Source organism: Salvelinus namaycush, chromosome 11, assembly GCF_016432855.1.
Source record: "Salvelinus namaycush isolate Seneca chromosome 11, SaNama_1.0, whole genome shotgun sequence".
In the NCBI taxonomy this organism is placed as follows: domain Eukaryota; kingdom Metazoa; phylum Chordata; class Actinopteri; order Salmoniformes; family Salmonidae; genus Salvelinus; species Salvelinus namaycush.
Genome location: NC_052317.1, coordinates 30,853,236 through 30,873,812, shown reverse-complemented (window position 1 = coordinate 30,873,812; position 20,577 = coordinate 30,853,236). Strand labels below are relative to the sequence as shown.

Sequence of the window (20,577 nt, the reverse complement as noted above, 5' to 3'; positions counted from 1 at the left end):
TTACAATGACAGCCTAGGAACAGTGGGTTAATTGCCTTGTTCAGGGGCAGAACAACATATTTTTAACTTGTCAGCTCGGGGATTCAATCTAGCAACCTTTTGGTTACTGGCCCAACATTCTAACCACTAGGCTACCAAACTATATGTTTGCCACCTGCATTAAGGCTGAAACACCATATATATCCCTTGTTCTAAAGAGTCAATGCATAGTGTTCTTCACCGCAATGGTATTTCAGAATCTATCATTCACTTACTTAGAGCATGGGAGAGTTTGAGTTCTTTTACCTTGAGGGCATTTATGTTCTGTTGTGTAACTGTCACACCCATGCCAGAGAACAGCACACAGGATCTTGTCATTAACTGTGGTGTCTTTATTGACATATATTTATTTTCGCCATGAATCAGATCTAGGGATTAATGTGTATTGTAGCTAAACATTCCAATCAACTGTGTGTGTGCGCATGCGTGTGTGTGCGTGTGCATGTGTGTGTGTCTATCAGGATTGGACTCAATTCAAATTGAAGGCAGTCAATTCAGGAAGTAAACTAAAATTAGAAGATATTTATTTGAAAAGATTTGTCTATACATGATCTATGTGTTTTCAGTCTTTGGGTTATTTTGCTATAAGTTATGTGTGTGTCTTCTCCAGGGAGCAGGTCCAGGCTAACTGTGTGCGCTGGAGGAAGAGGTTCTCCTTCCTGTGTAAGATGAGTGCCAACGCTGGGACAGGAGTACTGGACCCCTGTGTGTGCCGGGTGTCTGTGCGCAAGGTACAGGACTCACTACAACAACTCTGTCAAAGCAATGTGAATGCTGTGTCAAAATTAACTGCCTACCAGAATAGGGCAACTACTATGTATTGGTCTACTACTACTACTGTAGATTCTAGAACAGTCTACTAATTGGTCTACTACTACTGTAGATTCTAGAACAGTCTACTAATTGGTCTACTACTACTACTGTAGATTCTAGAACAGACTACTAATAGGTCTACTACTACAACTGTAGATTCTAGAACAGTCTACTAATTGGTCTACTACTACTACTGTAGATTCTAGAACAGTCTACTACTACAACTGTAGATTCTAGAACAGACTACTAATTGGTCTACTACTACTACTGTAGATTCTAGAACAGTCTAATAATTGGTCTACTACTACTGTAGATTCTAGAACAGTCTACTAATTGGTCTACTACTACTACTGTAGATTCTAGAACAGTCTACTAATTGGTCTACTACTACTACTGTTGATTCTGGAACAGTCTACTAATTGGTCTACTACTACTACTGTAGATTCTAGAACATTCTACTAATAGGTCTACTACTACTACTACTGTAGATTCTAGAACAGTCTACTAATAGGTCTACTACTACTACTGTAGATTCTAGAACAGTCTACTAATTGGTCTACTACTACTACTGTAGATTCTAGAACAGTCTACTAATTGGTCTACTACTACTACTGTAGATTTTAGAACGGTCTACTAATAGGTCTACTACTACTACTGTAGATTCTAGAACAGACTACTAATTGGTCTACTACTACTACTGTAGATTCTAGAACAGTCTACTAATTGGTCTACTACTACTACTACTGTAGATTCTAGAACAGTCTACTAATTGGTCTACTACTACTACTGTAGATTCTAGAACAGTCTACTAATTGGTCTACTACTACTACTGTAGATTCTAGAACAGTCTACTAATTGGTCTACTACTACTACTGTTGATTCTGGAACAGTCTACTAATTGGTCTACTACTACTACTGTAGATTCTAGAACATTCTACTAATAGGTCTACTACTACTACTACTGTAGATTCTAGAACAGTCTACTAATAGGTCTACTACTACTACTGTAGATTCTAGAACAGTCTACTAATTGGTCTACTACTACTACTGTAGATTCTAGAACAGTCTACTAATTGGTCTACTACTACTACTGTAGATTTTAGAACGGTCTACTAATAGGTCTACTACTACTACTGTAGATTCTAGAACAGACTACTAATTGGTCTACTACTACTACTGTAGATTCTAGAACAGTCTACTAATTGGTCTACTACTACTACTACTGTAGATTCTAGAACAGTCTACTAATTGGTCTACTACTACTACTGTAGATTCTAGAACAGTCTACTAATTGGTCTACTACTATTACTGTTGATTCTGGAACAGTCTACGAATTGGTCTACTACTACTACTGTAGATTCTAGAACAGTCTACTAATAGGTCTACTACTACTACTGTAGATTCTAGAACAGTCTACTAATAGGTCTACTACTACTACTGTAGATTCTAGAACTGTCTACTAATTGGTCTACTACTACTACTGTAGATTCTGGAACAGTCTACTAATAGGTCTACTACTACTACTGTAGATTCTAGAACAGTCTACTAATTGGTATACTACCACTACTGTAGATTCTGGAACAGTCTACTAATAGGTCTACTACTACTACTGTAGATTCTAGAACAGTCTACTAATTGGTATACTACTACTACTGTAGATTCTAGAACAGTCTACTAATAGGTCTTCTACTACTACTACTGTAGATTCTAGAACAGTCTACTAATTGGTCTACTACTACTACTGTAGATTCTAGAACAGTCTACTAATAGGTCTACTACTACTACTGTAGATTCTAGAACAGTCTACTAATAGGTCTACTACTACTACTGTAGATTCTAGAACAGTCTACTAATAGGTCTACTACTACTACTGTAGATTCTAGAACAGTCTACTAATTGGTATACTACTACTACTGTAGATTCTAGAACAGTCTACTAATAGGTCTACTACTACTACTGTAGATTCTAGAACAGTCTACTAATAGGTCTACTACTACTGTAGATTCTAGAACAGTCTACTAATTGGTCTACTACTACTACTGTAGATTCTAGAACAGTCTACTAATTGGTCTACTACTACTACTGTAGATTCTAGAACAGTCTACTAATTGGTATATTACTACTACTGTAGATTCTAGAACAGTCTACTAATAGGTCTACTACTACTACTGTAGATTCTAGAACAGTCTACTAATAGGTCTACTACTACTACTGTAGATTCTAGAACAGTCTACTAATAGGTCTACTACTACTACTGTAGATTCTAGAACAGTCTACTAATAGGTCTACTACTACTACTGTAGATTCTAGAACAGTCTACTAATAGGTCTACTACTACTACTGTAGATTCTAGAACAGTCTACTAATTGGTCTACTACTACTACTGTAGATTCTAGAACAGACCTGTAATTGGTCTACTACTACTGTAGATTCTAGAACAGACCTGTAATTGGTCTACTACTACTGTAGATTCTAGAACAGACCTGTAATTGGTCTACTACTACTGTAGATTCTAGAACAGACCTGTAATTGGTCTACTACTACTGTAGATTCTAGAACAGACCTGTAATTGGTCTACTACTACTGTAGATTCTAGAACAGACCTGTAATTGGTCTACTACTACTGTAGATTCTAGAACAGACCTGTAATTGGTCTACTACTACTACTGTAGATTCTAGAACAGACCTGTAATTGGTCTACTACTACTACTGTAGATTCTAGAACAGACCTGTAATTGGTATACTACAGGATATGTCAGGATATATCATTGACACCTTTGCTGCAGGTGTGTTTTGACAAAAGTGTATCTGTGGCTTAGTTGTTGTTACACACAAAGATGGTCATTTTGGATTGATAACTACTTTCCCTTATCTGTTTTTAGGAAATGAAGGGTGGAAAGACCTTTGCAAAGGTAATATTTTGCTCTTGAATTCATAGTCCCTAACCACGTTTCCTTCCACAGTTTCTATGCGAGTAAAGTCATACTGTATAAAAAGAGCTGTGATGAGAACAACAACTTTAACGTAATGATTTCTATCTGCAACAAGTCAATTTGGTGGAAACACACCAGTGGTGAGAGAAATCGCTTATTTTCTTTAATGCCGATTTTTTTTATATTCACATAAAAATCTATCGCCAATTGGATGGAAACCTAGCTAGTGACAAACTAGGCATACTGGCATTTTATAAGTAAATAAATAACTGAACATTCTTATCATAATACAAATTACTGTTAGTCATTTAACACCTGATATGATAATATCACTAAAGAATGAAGTCACCACTACCGCATGACTCATTCTTTAAAGGATAGTGCATTGATAGTATGGGAATACTTCCTACTTTTTGCCCACTACAGTAGCTTCTTACGTTTGTGATTGTTATAAGCAGGCTCTGGGTTTACCGCTACAACAGAGTGCTCTGTACTACAACTCTGTGGAACTGAGGCTCTGTTGCCAAGCTGTTTCCATAAACCTGAATATATCTGTTCTCACTCTTCTCTGTAGCTGGGTTTCGCTGACCTGAACCTGTCAGAGTTTGCTGGCTCTGGCAGCACCACGCGGCGATGTCTACTAGAGGGTTACGATACCAAGAACACCAGACAGGACAACTCCATACTCAAGGTACAGTTCAGTACAGTTAGACAGGCCTCCAGAACATTCCCACCAGTCCACAACTCCCTTCAGGGAGCTACAGTACGGGACGTGTTTATGACACTAGCGTCTGTCCTACTATGCCACACCCTACTTGGCTCTGTTCTACTACTCTAGAATGGGTCGCCCTACTTGGCTCTGTTACTACTCTAGAATGGTTGCCCTACTTGGCTCTGTTCTACTACTCTAGAATGGTTGCCCTACTTGGCTCTGTTCTACTACTCTAGAATGGGTTGCTCTACTTGGCTCTGTTCTACTACTCTAGAATGGGTTGCTCTACTTGGCTCTGTTCTACTACTCTAGAATGGGTTGCCCTACTTGGCTCTGTTCTACTACTCTAGAATGGGTTGCCCTACTTGGCTCTGTTCTACTACTCTAGAATGGTTGCCCTACTTGGCTCTGTTCTACTACTCTAGAATGGGTAGCCCTACTTGGCTCTGTTCTACTACTCTAGAATGGGTTGCTCTACTTGGCTCTGTTCTACTACTCTAGAATGGGTTGCTCTACTTGGCTCTGTTCTACTACTCTAGAATGGGTTGTTCTACTTGGCTCTGTTCTACTACTCTAGAATGGGTTGCTCTACTTGGCTCTGTTCTACTACTCTAGAATGGGTTGCCCTACTTGGCTCTGATTCTACTACTCTAGAATGGGTTGCCCTACTTGGCTCTGTTCTACTCTAGAATGGGTAGCCCTACTTGGCTCTGATTCTACTACTCTAGAATGGGTTGCCCTACTTGGCTCTGTTCTACTCTAGAATGGGTAGCCCTACTTGGCTCTGATTCTACTACTCTAGAATGGGTTGCTCTACTTGGCTCTGTTCTACTACTCTAGAATGGGTAGCTCTACTTGGCTCTGTTCTACTACTCTAGAATGGGTTGCTCTACTTGGCTCTGTTCTACTACTCTAGAATGGGTAGCCCTACTTGGCTCTGTTCTACTACTCTAGAATGGGTAGCCCTACTTGGCTCTGTTCTACTACTCTAGAATGGGTTGCCCTACTTGGCTCTGATTCTACTACTCTAGAATGGGTTGCCCTACTTGGCTCTGATTCTACTACTCTAGAATGGGTTGCCCTACTTGGCTCTGTTCTACTACTCTAGAATGGGTTGCCCTACTTGGCTCTGTTCTACTACTCTAGAATGGGTTACCCTACTTGGCTCTGATTCTACTACTCTAGAATGGGTTGTTCTACTTGGCTCTGTTCTACTACTCTAGAATAGGTTGCCCTACTTGGCTCTGTTCTACTACTCTAGAATGGGTTGCCCTACTTGGCTCTGTTCTACTACTCTAGAATGGGTTGTTCTACTTGGCTCTGTTCTACTACTCTAGAATGGGTTGCCCTACTTGGCTCTGTTCTACTACTCTAGAATGGGTTGCTCTACTTGGCTCTGTTCTACTACTCTAGAATAGGTTGCCCTACTTGGCTCTGTTCTACTACTCTAGAATGGGTTGCTCTACTTGGCTCTGATTCTACTACTCTAGAATGGGTTGCCCTACTTGGCTCTGTTCTACTACCTTAGAATAGGTTGCCCTACTTGGCTCTGTTCTACTACTCTAGAATGGGTTGTTCTACTTGGCTCTGTTCTACTACTCTAGAATAGGTTTCCCTACTTGGCTCTGTTCTACTACTCTAGAATGGGTTTCTCTACTTGGCTCTGTTCTACTACTCTAGAATGGTTGCCCTACTTGGCTCTGTTCTACTACTCTAGAATGGTTGCCCTACTTGGCTCTGTTCTACTACTCTAGAATGGGTTGCTCTACTTGGCTCTGTTCTACTACTCTAGAATGGGTTGCTCTACTTGGCTCTGTTCTACTACTCTAGAATGGGTTGCTCTACTTGGCTCTGTTCTACTACTCTAGAATGGGTTGCTCTACTTGGCTCTGTTCTACTACTCTAGAATGGGTTGCTCTACTTGGCTCTGTTCTACTACTCTAGAATGGGTTGCCCTACTTGGCTCTGTTCTACTACTCTAGAATGGGTTGTTCTACTTGGCTCTGTTCTACTACTCTAGAATGGGTAGCCCTACTTGGCTCTGTTCTACTACTCTAGAATGGGTTGTTCTACTTGGCTCTGTTCTACTACTCTAGAATAGGTTGCCCTACTTGGCTCTGTTCTACTATTCTAGAATGGGTTGCCCTACTTGGCTCTGATTCTACTACTCTAGAATGGGTAGCCCTACTTGGCTCTGTTCTACTACTCTAGAATGGGTTGTTCTACTTGGCTCTGTTCTACTACTCTAGAATAGGTTGCCCTACTTGGCTCTGTTCTACTATTCTAGAATGGGTTGCCCTACTTGGCTCTGTTCTACTACTCTAGAATGGGTTGCCCTACTTGGCTCTGTTCTACTACTCTAGAATGGGTTGCCCTACTTGGCTTTGTTCTACTACTCTAGAATGGGTTGCCCTACTTGGCTCTGTTCTACTACTCTAGAATGGGTTGTCCTACTTGTCTACACTGGGACCACTGATCTGAAATGCCTGAATAGGTGAAGATCCAGTGACTGCACCTTCAGCTATCCAGCCTGTTGCTAATAAGTGGTCATGAGGGAGAGGACAGAAAGGGAACCGCCTGAGGTTGTTGAGTCATAGCCAACATAGCTGAGTATTGGCACACATTGGGAGAAAGCTAATCGTTGGTTGTCACCCTGCCCTGCCCCCTAGTCACCATATGTTTACTAGTGTGTATGGGTAAACAGTCAGTAACTAGGGGTGTAATACCACTCAGTACAGTTCAGGATGAGCTATCCTAATGATGCAACTGCTGTGACATGTGCATGGAGACAGGCAGGTCTGGGCCTGCGATAAAGGACAAGCACCTGTAACACTGTGAATGGATGTTGTACATGCTTTGGGTAGAAGTTGTACTTAGACACAGGTCTATAATCAGCTTACCTATCCTAAATACTAACCTGAAACGGTAGAAGGGGAAAAGTCTAAAGTGACAGTGTCTGAAACTGATCAGTGTCAAGGGGCGACTTTATTCTATTTCATAGGGCCTGTGGATGTGTATGATCTCTGCTGACGTGGGTTTCCTGTCACCTCTGTCACAGGTCGTCATCAGCACACAGCTCATGTCTGGGGACCCCTGCTTTAAAACGTAAGTGAACCTTCTTTCAATCCTTTTGGTGGGTTACGTCACAAACAGTTTTAGGACTTAGCATTGTAGAAATGAATGCAGTTTTGGATAATGAATCAGTAAAGGTAAGTAGGAACCATTGATGTGATAGGCAGACAGCCTGACCACAGACACATAGAGGAAACCAACTGCACATTAAGCATCCTGTCTCTGAGTACATGCAAGAAACTCTGAGTCACAGAAACAAAGGAGACTTCCGTCCCGTAAGTCGCTTTGGATAAAAGCTAAATGGCTAAGTTTCTCTCTATTTGGAAAGTCCATGTAGATTAACAAATGGTCATACAATCATGGTATATATTATTTAAACTGTTATGGTTATTTTGGGTATCTTGTGTGGGCATAGTTTCCTCAGCACTACATCAATTATTTGAAGTCAAAGATAGTTGTGGACACAATCTAACTGACTTCTGCCATTGAACATGAATAGCGACAGTTCTATTGTTTAGATGGTCATAAGAGAACTTCCCCACAGATTGTAGCTGGTCTCTGTTGATAACAACTGATTTGAGACCAGCTCAGACCTGAATGAAAACATTCTGAGCTAAACGCCACAGCAGACCCAGGACCAGTAGTCAAAAAGACCATGACATTCCCACACACTCCTGCCAGTGCTGAGAACATGTGTGTTTGAATGGCCACGCCTTTACTGTGAACACACACACACACACACACACACACACACACACACACACACACACACACACACACACACACACTCTGTTTGAATCACACACTCGCTATTAAACCACACCTTTACACACTGTTCCTCGAACAGACAGTCTATCAATTGGCTGAATTGCACAGTGGATGCAATATACTGTAGCCTTTATAGAGCCTTTATAGAGCTGTTATAGAGCCATTATAGAGCCTTTATAGAGCTGTTATAGAGCCTTTATAGAGCTGTTATAGAGCTGTTATAGAACCTTTATAGAGCTGTTATAGAACCTTTATAGAGCTGTTATAGAGCTGTTATAGAACCTTTATAGAGCTGTTATAGAACCTTTATAGAGCTGTTATAGCGCCATTATAGAACCTTTATAGAGCTGTTATAGAGCCTTTATAGAGCTGTTATAGAGCCATTATAGAACTGTTATAGAATCTTTATAGAGCTGTTATAGAGCCTTTATAGAGCTGTTATAGAGCCATTATAGAGCCTTTATAGAGCTGTTATAGAGCCTTTATAGAGCTGTTATAGAACCTTTATAGAGCTGTTATAGAGCCTTTATAGAACTGTTATAGAGCCTTTATAGAGCTGTTATAGAGCATTATAGAGCTGTTATAGAACCTTTATAGAACTGTTATAGAGCCTTTATAGTGCTGTTATAGAGCCATTATAGAACTGTTATAGAGCCTTTATAGAGCTGTTATAGAGCTTTTATAGAACCTTTATAGAGCTGTTATAGAACCTTTATAGAGCTGTTATAGAGCCATTATAGAACCTTTATAGAGCTGTTATAGAGCCTTTATAGAACTGTTATAGAGCCTTTATAGAGCTGTTATAGAACCTTTATAGGGCTGTTATAGAGCTGTTATATAACCTTTATAGAGCTGTTATAGAGCCATTATAGAGCCTTCATAGAACTGTTGTAGAGCCTTTATAGAGCTGTTATATAACCTTTATAGAACCTTTATAGTGCTGTTATAGAACCATTATAGAACCTTTATAGAGCTGTTATAGAGCTGTTATATAACCTTTATAGAGCTGTTATAGAGCCATTATAGAGCCTTTATAGAACTGTTGTAGAGCCTTTATAGAACTGTTATAGAGCCCTTATAGAGCCATTATAGAGCTGTTATATAACCTTTATAGAGCTGTTATAGAGCCTTTATAGTCTGTTTGGAGCGGACAATAAAAACCCTTTGTGTCTGAGTGTGGGGTAGCTGAGCGCGCTGAGTGACACAGGAAGATAAGCCAGAGAACAAACAGACAGACTCAGGACATTGTACTCACAAGTAGTGAGCCTGGTATCATTTTACTATGTAGGTGGAAGGGGGGGAATGGATCTAGATGCCAGGAAGGATTCAGAATCAGTCCCCACTTACACAGTGAATGTTGAGTTGGTTAGTGTGGGAGGGTTGCCTTGGCTGAGGCCTCTGATAACGCAGTGAACTGGAGAGATTCCAGCAGAACACTTTCATGCAATCATAAAGTGCCGGAGTGTCTCTGAGTACTCCTCTGTGTGTGTGTGTGTGTGTGTGTGTGTGTGTGTGGTGTGGTGTGTGTGTGTGTGTGTGTGTGTGTGGTGTTGTTGTGTGTGTGTGTTTTTTATTTGTTTATTTCACCTTTATTTAACCAGGTAGGCTAGTTGAGAACAAGTTCTCATTTGCAACTGCGACCTGGCCAAGATAAAGCATAGCAGTGTGAACAGACAACAACACAGAGTTACACATGGAGTAAACAATAAACAAGTCAATAACATGGTAGAAAAAAGAGAATCTATATACAATGTGTGCAAAAGGCATGAGGAAAAATCGAAAAGAGATAGATTTTTTTTTTTTTAAATATATACAAGAAATACGAAAAATACAAACGTACACGAGAGGACTAAACAAACACGTCTACACTGCTACGCCATCTTGGAATCTAGTGTGTGTGTGTGTGTGTGTGTGTGTGTGTGTGTGTGTGGTGTGTGTGTGTGTGTGTGTGTGTGTGTGTGTGTGTGTGTGTGGGTGTGTGTGTGTGTGTGTGTGTGTGTGTGTCTTTTACTGAGCTGTCCTACAGAATGTAACTCACACACAGTGTGTGCGTTGGACATATTTTCAGAGCTCTGTGGAAAGAAAGCCAAGGCTTTATGGTAAGAGCAGAAACCACTCCAAAACTACTGACGTCACACCCAGAGCTCCTCACATTCATCACATAAAGTCGCTCTCGCGTTCTGTGCTACTGTATCTCTGTTTAACTTTCTCCCCCCTCTCTGTATCTCTGTTTAACTTTCTCCCCCCTCTCTGTATCTCTGTTTAACTTTCTCCCCCCTCTCTGTATCTCTGTTTAACTTTCTCCCCCCTCTCTGTATCTCTGTTTAACTTTCTCCCCCCTCTCTGTATCTCTGTTTAACTTTCTCCCCCCTCTGTATCTCTGTTTAACTTTCTCCCCCCTCTGTATCTCTGTTAACTTTTCCCCCCTCTGTATCTTGTTTAACTCTTCCCCCCTCTGTATCTCTGTTTAACTTTCCTCTCTCCCCCTCTCTGTATCTCTGTTTAACTTTCTCCCCCCTCTGTATCTCTGTTTAACTTTCTCTCTCCCCCTCTCTGTATCTCTGTTTAACTTTCTCTCCCCCCTCTCTGTATCTCTGTTTACCCCCCCCCTTCGTATCCTGTTTAACTTCTCTCCCCCTCTCTGTATCTCTGTTTAACTTCTCTCCCCCCTCTCTGTATCTCTGTTTAACTTCTCTCCCCCCTCTCTGTATCTCTGTTTACTTTTCTCCCTCCCCCTCTCTGTATCTCTGTTTAACTTCTCTCCCCCTCTCGTATCTCTGTTTAATTTCTCTCCCCCCCCTCTGTATCTCTGTAACTTTCTCTCCCCCCTCTCTGTATCTCTGTTTAACTTTCTCTCCCCCTCTCTGTATCTCTGTTTAACTTTCTCTCCCCCCTCTCTGTATCTCTGTTTAACTTTCTCTCCCCCCTCTCTGTATCTCTGTTTAACTTTCTCTCCCCCTCTCTGTATCTCTGTTTAACTTTCTCCCTCCCCTCTCGTATCTCTGTTTAACTTCTCTCCCCCCTCTCTGTATCTCTGTTTAACTTTCTCTCCCCCCTCTCTGTTTAACTTTCTCTCCCCCTCTCTGTATCTCTCTGTTTAACTTTCTCTCCCCCTCTCTGTATCTCTGTTTAACTTTCTCTCCCCCTCTTTGTATCTCTCTGTTTAACTTTCTCTCCCCCCTCTCTGTACTCTGTTTACCCCCCCCCCCCCCCTCTGTATCTCTGTTTAACCCCCCCCCCTCTCTGTATCTCTTTTAACCCTCCCCCTCTCTGTATCTCTGTTTAACCCTCCCCCCTCTCTGTATCTCTGTTTAACCCCCCCCCCCCTCTCTGTATCTTGTTTAACTTTCTCCCTCCCCCTCTCTGTATCTCTGTTTAACTTTCTCTCCCCCCTCTCTGTATCTCTGTTTAACTTTCTCCCTCCCCCTCTCTGTATCTCTGTTTAACTTTCTCTCCCCCTCTCTGTACTCTGTTTAACCCCCCCCCCCCTCTCTGTATCTCTGTTTAACTTTCTCTCCCCCCTCTCTGTATCTCTGTTTAACTTTCTCCCTCCCCCTCTCTGTATCTCTGTTTAACTTTCTCTCCCCCTCTCTGTATCTCTGTTTAACCCCCCCCCTCTCGTATCTCTGTTTAACTTTCTCTCCCCCCTCTCTGTATCTCTGTTTACTTTCTCCCTCCCCCTCTCTGTATCTCTGTTTAACTTTCTCCCTCCCCCTCTCTGTATCTCTGTTTAACTTTCTCTCCCCTCTCTGTATCTCTGTTTAACTTTTCTCTCCCTTCTGTATCTCTGTTTAACTTCTCTCCCCTCTCTGTATCTCTGTTTAACTTTCTCCCCCCCTCGTCATCTCTGTTTAACTTTCTCTCCCCTCTCTCGTATCTCTGTTTAACTTTCTCTCCCCACTCTCTGTATCTCTGTTTAACTTTCTCTCCCCACTCTCTGTATCTCTGTTTAACTTTCTCTCCCCACTCTCTGTATCTCTGTTTAAAACCCCCCCTCTCTGTATCTCTGTTTAACCCCCCCCCCCTCTCTTATCTGTTTAACCCCCCCCCTTCTGTATCTCTGTTAACTTTCTCTCCCCCCTCTCTGTATCTCGTTTAACTTTCTCTCCCCCTCTCTGTACTCTGTTTAACTTTCTCTCCCCTCTCTGTATCTCTGTTAACTTTTCCCCCCTCTCTGTATCCTGTTTAACTTTCTCTCCCCTCTCTGATCTCTGTTTAACTTTTCTCCCCCCCCCCCCCCTGTATCTCTGTTTAACTTCTCCCCCCTTTGTATCTCTGTTTAACTTTCTCTCTCCCCCTCTCTGTATCTCTGTTTAACTTTCTCCCCCCTCTCTGTATCTCTGTTTAACTTTCTCTCCCTCTCTGTTTCTCTGTTTAACTTTCTCTCCCCCTCTCTGTATCTCGTTTAACTTTCTCCCCCTCTCTGTAATCTGTTTAACTTTCTCTCCCCTCTCTGTATCTCTGTTTAAAATTCTCTCCCCCCCTCTCTGTATCTCTGTTTAACTTTCTCCCTCCCCCTCTCTGTATCTCTGTTTAACTTTCTTCCCCCTCTCGTATCTCTGTTAACTTCTCTCCCCCTCTCTGTATCTCTGTTTAACTTTCTCTCCCCTCTGTATCTCTGTTTAACTTTCTCTCCCCCCTCTCTGTATCTCTGTTTAACTCTCTCCCCCACTCTCTGTATCTCTCTGTTAACTTTCTCCCCCCCTCTGTATCTCTGTTTAACTTTCTCTCCCCCTCTTCTGTATCTCTGTTTAACTTTCTCCCCCCCCTCTGTATCTCTGTTTAACTTTCTCTCCCCCTCTCTGTATCTCTGTTTAACTTTCTCTCCCCACTCTCTGTATCTCTGTTTAACTTTCTCTCCCCCCTCTGTATCTCTGTTAACTTTCTCTCCCCCCCTCTGTATCTCTGTTTAACTTTCTCTCCCCCCTCTCTGTATCTCTGTTAACTTTCTCCCCCCTCTCTGTATCTCTGTTAACTTTCTCTCCCCCTCTCTGTATCTCCGTTTAACTTCTCTCCCCCTCTCTGATCTCTCGTTTAACTTTCTCTCCCCCCTCTCTGTATCTCTGTTTACCCCCCCCCGCTCTGTATCTCTGTTTAACTTTCTCTCCCCCTCTCTGTATCTCTGTTTAACTTTCTCTCCCCCCTTCTCTGTATCTCTGTTTAACTTTCTCTCCCCCTCTCTGTATCTATGTTTAACTTCTCTCCCCCTCTCTGTATCTCTGTGTTAACTTTCTCTCCCCCTCTCTGTATCTCTGTTTAACTTCTCCCCCCCCCCCCCTCTGTATCTCTGTTTAACTTTCTCTCCCCTCTCTGTATCTCTCTGTTTAACTTTCTCTCCCCCTCTTTGTATCTCTCTGTTAACTTTCTCTCCCCCTCTCTGTATCTCTGTTTAACCCCCCCCCCCTCTGTATCTCTGTTTAACCCCCCCCCCCTCTCTGTATCTCTGTTTAACCCTCCCCCCTCTCGTATCTCTGTTTAACCCCCCCCTCTGTATCTCTGTTTAACCCCCCCCCCCTCTCTTATCTGTTTAACTTTCTCTCCCCCTCTCTGTATCTCTGTTAACTTTCTCTCCCCCCTCTCTGTATCTCTGTTTAACTTTCTCCCTCCCCCTCTCTGTATCTCTGTTAACTTTCTCTCCCCCTCTCTGTATCTCTGTTAACGTTCTCTCCCCACCTCTGTATCTCTGTTTAACTTTCTCTCCCCCTCTCTGATTCTTGTTTAACTTTCTCTCCCCCTCTCTGTATCTCTGTTTAACTTTCTCCCTCCCCCTCTCTGTATCTCTGTTTAACTTTCTCTCCCCCTCTCTGTATCTCTGTTTAACTTCTCTCTCCCCACTCTCTGTATCTCTGTTTAACTTTCTCTCCCCACTCTCTGTATCTCTGTTTAACTTTCTCTCCCCTCTCTGTATCTCTGTTTAACCCCCCCCCCCCCCTCTCTGGATCTCTGTTTAACCCCCCTCTCTGTATCTCTGTTTAACCCCCCCCCCCCCCCCTCTCTGTATCTCTGTTTAACCCCCCCCCCCTCTCTGTATCTCTGTTTAACCCCCCCCCCCCTCTCTGATCTCTGTTTAACTTTCTTTCTGTTTAACACTTGACTGTGTAAAGTAAGAGACGTGTGGTTTCCTGTGTTTTAAAAGTAAGAGAAGTGGTGGCTGTGTGTGTAAAAGTAAGAGAAGTGGTGGTTTCCTGTGTTGTAAGAGAAGTGGTGGTTTCCTGTGTTTTAAAAGTAAGAGAAGTGGTGGTTTCCGTGTTGTAAAAGTAAGAGAAGTGGTGGTTTCCTGTGTTGTAAGAGAAGTGGTGGTTTCCTGTGTTGTAAAAGAAGTGAGACGTGGTGGTTTCCTGTTGTAACGCTCGTCGAAGAAGACCAAGGTGCAGACGTGGTACGTGTTCATGTTCTTTATAAAACCCCAACACCAAACAAAACAACACAAAGAACAACGAACGTGACGTCTTGAAGGCTACACAGAGCTAACAAAAACAACATCCCCACACCTAAAGTGGCAAAACATGCTGCCTAAGTATGATTCCCAATCAGAGACAACGATAGACAGATGCCGTGATTGAGAACCAACCGGCCAAAACATAGAAAACCAAAACCTAGAAATAAAGAACATAGAATGCCCACCCAAATCACACCCTGACCAAACCAAAAAGAGACATAAAAAAGTCTCTTAAGGTCAGGGCGTGACAACCTGTGTTGTAAAGAAGTGAGAGACGTGGTGGTTTCCTGTCTTGTAAAAGCGGGGTTATTAAAGAGCAGAAGAGCAGCTAACAGAAATACAGCTCATGAAACCCTTTAGGATCTATTATAGATCAGAACTTCTGATAGGGTATGATAATGTCCCTACTGTGATTAATGTCCTCTACTGTGATTAATGTCCTCTACTTGTAACGAATGTCTACTTCGTCCTCCTCCTCAGACGAGGAGAGGCGAGAGAAGATCAGTGGAACAATATGCAGCGTGGTAATTTGACATAATGATTTATTGCAAGACGAAGACTGACACGAAATACACTTGATATTTACAAAATAAAACGCACGTAGACAGGACCTGAACTAAGAACTTACATAAACACGAAGAACGCATGAAACAGGTACAGACTACATAAACGAACGAACAAACCGAAACAATCCCGTGTGGGCAACATACACAGACACGGAAGACAACCACCCACAACAAACAATGTGAAACAACCTCCCTATGTATGGTTCTCAATCAGAGGAAAACGTAAAACACCTGCCTCTGATTGAGAGCCATACAAGGTCAATTAAACCTGACACTTAACATATGAACACAAACAACACAGACTGCCACCCAGCTCACGTCACTGACCCACTAAACACAACTATACAAAAGAAAAACAAGGTCAGGACGTGACACTACTGTGATTAATGTCCTCTACTGTGATTAATGTCCTCTACTGTGATTCGTCCTCTACGTGATTAATGTCCTTACTGTGATTGATGTCCTCTACTGTGATTGATGTCCTCTACTAGTGATTGAGTTCAGTTAATGTCCTCTACTGTGATTAATGTCTTATGTGATTATGTAATTACTGTGATTCATGTCCTTACTATGATCATGTCCTCTACTTGATTTCCTCTATGTGCTCATGTCTACTGTGATTTCATGTCCTCTACGTGATTCATGTCCTCTACTGTGATTAATGTCATCTACTGTGATCATGTCCTCTACTGTGATTCATGTCCTCTACTGTGATTCATGTCCTCTACTGTGATCATGTTGTCTACTGTGATCATGTCTCTACTGTGATTCATGTCCTCTACTGTGATTCATGCCTCTACTGTGATTCATGTCCTCTACTGTAGAACTGTGCAGTCAGTTCTAAGGTTGTTATAGGAAGGATGTGTTATGTTATGTCATAAAGGTTGTAGGCAGGATGGTTGTATAAGATGTGTTTATACCATTTAGCCAGTCACTTTCAAATGACCGTATGAACAAACAGATGGACATCCTCAAACCAACCAACAACCAACATGGTAGCAAAGTAGGTTTGAACAGGTGTGGTGGGGTGTTGGGTTGGGTTGTAAATGGGTCAGGGTTAATGTCAATGCCCTGTGTCCCCTTTAGGCCACCGTCCACAGCCATGAAACTGGGCATCCAGCAGGCAGAGTGTCTCTATGAAGACAGGAAGGGAGGGGACACCCACACACCCTGCCTACCCATACAGGTACCACACACACCCAACCCTGCCTCCCATACCAGGTACACCCATACACCCTGCCTCCCCATACCAGGTACACACACCCACCCACACCCTGCCTACCCCATAACCAGGTACACACACACACCTGCTTCCCATACCAGGTACACACACACACACCCCTGCCTCCACATAACAGGTACACACACACACCCTCTTCCCATACCAGGTACACCACACACACACCTGCCTCCCATACCAGGTACACACACACACACCCTGCCACACACACCTGCCTCCCCATACCAGGTACACACCACACACACACCCTGCCTACCAATACCAGGTACACACACACACCCTGCTTCCCCATACCAGGTACACACACACACCCTGCCTCCCATACCAGGTACACCACACACACCTGCCTCCCCATACCAGGTACACACCACACACACACACCCGCCTCCCCATACCAGGTACACACACACACACCCTGCCTACCCATACCAGGTACACCCATACACCCTGCCTACCCATACAGGTACACCATACACCCTGCCTACACATACCAGGTACACCCACACACCCTGCCTCCCCATACCAGGTACACCCACACACCCTGCCTTCCCATACAGGTACACCCACACACCACTGCATCCCCATACCAGTGTACACCCAACAAGCCTGCCTCCCCATACCAGGTACACCCACACACCCTGCCTACCCATACCAGGTACACACACACACCCGTCTCCCCGTACACCACACACCCTGTCTCCCCGTTACACACACCACCCTGTCTCCCGTACACAACACAGCCTGCCTCTGCGTACCAGGAAACACTCACCCAAACATCACATCCGCCAGCTCTGGACACTTTTGATATGATTTACAGCAGTATGCAGGATTGAACCCGTTATTCACTAATCATTAGTGCTGAGTTGTGTCGATGTTGTGCTGACGTTGGCTGCTATCCCTCCTGCTCAGAGCCCCAGGGAAGTGTGTGTCTACTCCTGATGAGCCGAGAGCATATGGCCACTCTAGAACATCCAGCTATGCCAGCCAACGTCCAAAGGGGTCAGGTATCTAAACACGCGTCTGAACCAGATATGAATTAGAAAGGCTATGACCTATTATGAATTAAATAAAGATATGAATAGTATGTATGAATGTCTGAAAAGCCATAGCTTGCCCTCAGTTATCTTTGTGGTTGTGAAATCTGTTTCCATAAGTGTCTGTCACTGTTGTGTGGAGTGTAACATTGCCTACTCGTTCCCCATAGGCATAGCTCAGGTCACTCACGCTCCCAGCCTATCAGAGCTCACACACAAGAGGAACCCTCAGCGGCTCCCGCCTCCACAGGCATCGGAAGTATTCCTGAACCCAGCGTGGACCGGGGGCTGAGAGGGAGGCCCCGCTCTACACTCCTGTCTCGTCACCTGTTCCTGCTCCCCCGTGCCTGAACACCCCCCCCCCCCCCCGCAAAGAGCTCTGCCTCCTCAGAGAGACTCAGCAGGTAATATCTACACACTCACTCACCTCTGACCTTTCAAGGAGATCACAATGTAATCATCAGACGAGGGGACAGTAGTCTGTTATGGTGCTGCTGGCAATGTTCCATCTCATCCACCCTCTCTTCTTTCTCACGTGTGTTTGTGCATGTGGTGTACATACAGGTGTGTGTTACATACGTGATGTGTGTGTGTGTGTGTGTGTTCAGGCATCCAGGAGCAGAGCTCGGTGGAGTTCAGCTGAAGAGGGTAGACGCCACACGGTAGACGCTGACGACATCGTGGAGAAGATCCTCCAGAGCCAGGACTTCAGCCACGGCCTGCTGGACTCCAGCGCGAGGTACGCTCACCATGCTAGAGTTAGCTCAATGTTGAGGACTACACTTTACCCAGCTCAGACACTTAGACTAGCTCGAGGAACTAGACTTTACCCGCTACAGACACTTAGGCTAGCTCAGAGGACTGATTCTTTACACAGCTCAGACACTTAGACTAGCTCAGAGGACTACACTTTACCCAGCTCAGCACTTAGACTAGCTCAGAGGACTACACTTTACCCAGCTAGACACTTAGACTAGCTAAGAGGGCTACACTTTACCAGCCTCAGACACTTAGACTAGCTCAGAGACTACACTTTACCCAGCTCAGGACACTTAAGACCAGCTCAGAGGACTAGACTTTACCCAGCTCAGACACTTAGACTAGCTCAGAGGACTACACTTTACCCAGCTCAGACACTTAGACTGCTCAGAGATACACTTTACAGCTCAGACACTAGACTACAGAGACTACACTTTACCCAGCTTAGACACTAGACTAGCTCAGAGGACTAGACTTACCCAGCTCAGACACTTAGACTAGCTCAGAGGACTCATTTACCAGCTCAGACACTTAGACTAGTCCGAGGACTACACTTACCCAGCTCAGACACTTAGACTAGCTCAGAGGACTAGACTTTACCCAGTTCAGACACTTAGACTAGCTCAGAGGACTACACTTTACCCAGTTCAGACACTTAGACTAGCTCAGAGAGACGTTTTCAGGGACCTTTACCCAGCTCAGACCTTAGACTAGCTCAAGGGCTACACTTTACCCAGTCAGACACTTAGACTAGCTCAGAGGAGATACACTTTACCAGCTTAGACATAGACTACTCAGAGGACTAGACTTACCAGCTAGACACTTAGACTAGCTCAGAGGACTAGACTTTACCAGCTCGACACTAGACTAGCTCAGAGGACTAGACTTACCCCGCTCAGACACTTAGACTAGCTCAGAGGACTAGACTTTACCCAGCTCAGACACTAGATACTCAGAGGACTAGACTTTACCCAGCTTAGACACTTAGACTAGCTCAGAGGACTACACTTTTACCACGCTCAGACACTTAGACTAGCTCAGAGGACTAGACTTTACCAGCTCAGACACTTAGACTAGCTCAGAGGACTACACTTTACCCAGCTCAGACACTTAGACTAGCTCAGAGACTAGACTTACACGCTCAGACACTTAGACTAGCTCAGAGGACTACACTTTACCCAGCTCAGACACTTAGACTAGCTCAGAGGACTAGACTTACCCAGCTCTCTTCTTCAGAGACTGCAGCCAAGATTAGTGGTCATTGTAGAGGAAACTGTTTCCAGGTATCTAGCAGGAATATAGGACCATAGTGGAGGAGAGTTTAGTATGTGAGAGATGACTCCTGGCCAGAGGTCTGCATACACCAGTCACATCAGACAGACTCTACTGTCCTGTACACATCACATTATGGTCACTTTCTTCTGCTTACCTAATGGACTTTTGATTAGCTGTTTCAGTTGACTAGTTTTTCAAAGCCCCTTAACTCCCGTCTCTCCACGGTAAAGCCCTCCACCCCGTCTCTCTCATGGTAAAGCCCCTCACTCCTGTCTCTCTCACGGTAATGCCCCTCCACTCCCCGTCTCTCTCACAGTAAAGCCCCTCCACTCCCCGTCTCTCTCACAGTAAGCCCCTCCACTCCGTCTCTCTCACAGTAAAGCCCCTCATCCCGTCTCTCTCACGGTAAAGCCCCTCCACTCCGCTCTCTCTCACGGTAAAGCCACCTCACTCCCCGTCTCTCTCACGGTAAACGCCCTCCACTCCCCGTCTCTCTCACGGTAAAGCCCCTCCACTCCCGTCTCTTCTCACGGTAAAGCCCTCCACTCCCCGTCTCTCTCATGTAAAGCCCCTCCACTCCCTGTCTCTCTCACGGTATGTCCCTCCTCCACTCCCGTTCTCTTCACAGTAAAGCCCCTCCACTCCGTCTCTCTCACAGTAAAGCCCCTCCACTCCGTCTCTCTCACAGTAAAGCCCCTCAATCCCCGTCTCTCTCACAGTAAAGCCCCTCCACTCCCTGTTCTCGCTCACAGTAAAGCCCCTCCACTCCCCGTCTCTCTCACAGTAAAGCCCCTCACTCCCCTTCTCTCTCACAGAAAGCCCTCACTCCTGTCTCTCTCACATAAAGCCCCTCCACCCCTGTCTCTCTCACAGTAAAGCCCTCCACTCCCGTCTCTATCACAGTAAAGCCCCTCCACTCCTGTCTCT

The 20,577-nt window shown here is 44.1% G+C and overlaps 1 pseudogene; it reads left to right on the top strand.

Moving 5' to 3' along the window:
- The window catches only part of LOC120055340, a 33,727-nt pseudogene extending 13,668 nt beyond the window's left edge, over window positions 1–20,059 (top strand).
- Window positions 20,060–20,577: the final 518 nt, after the last annotated feature.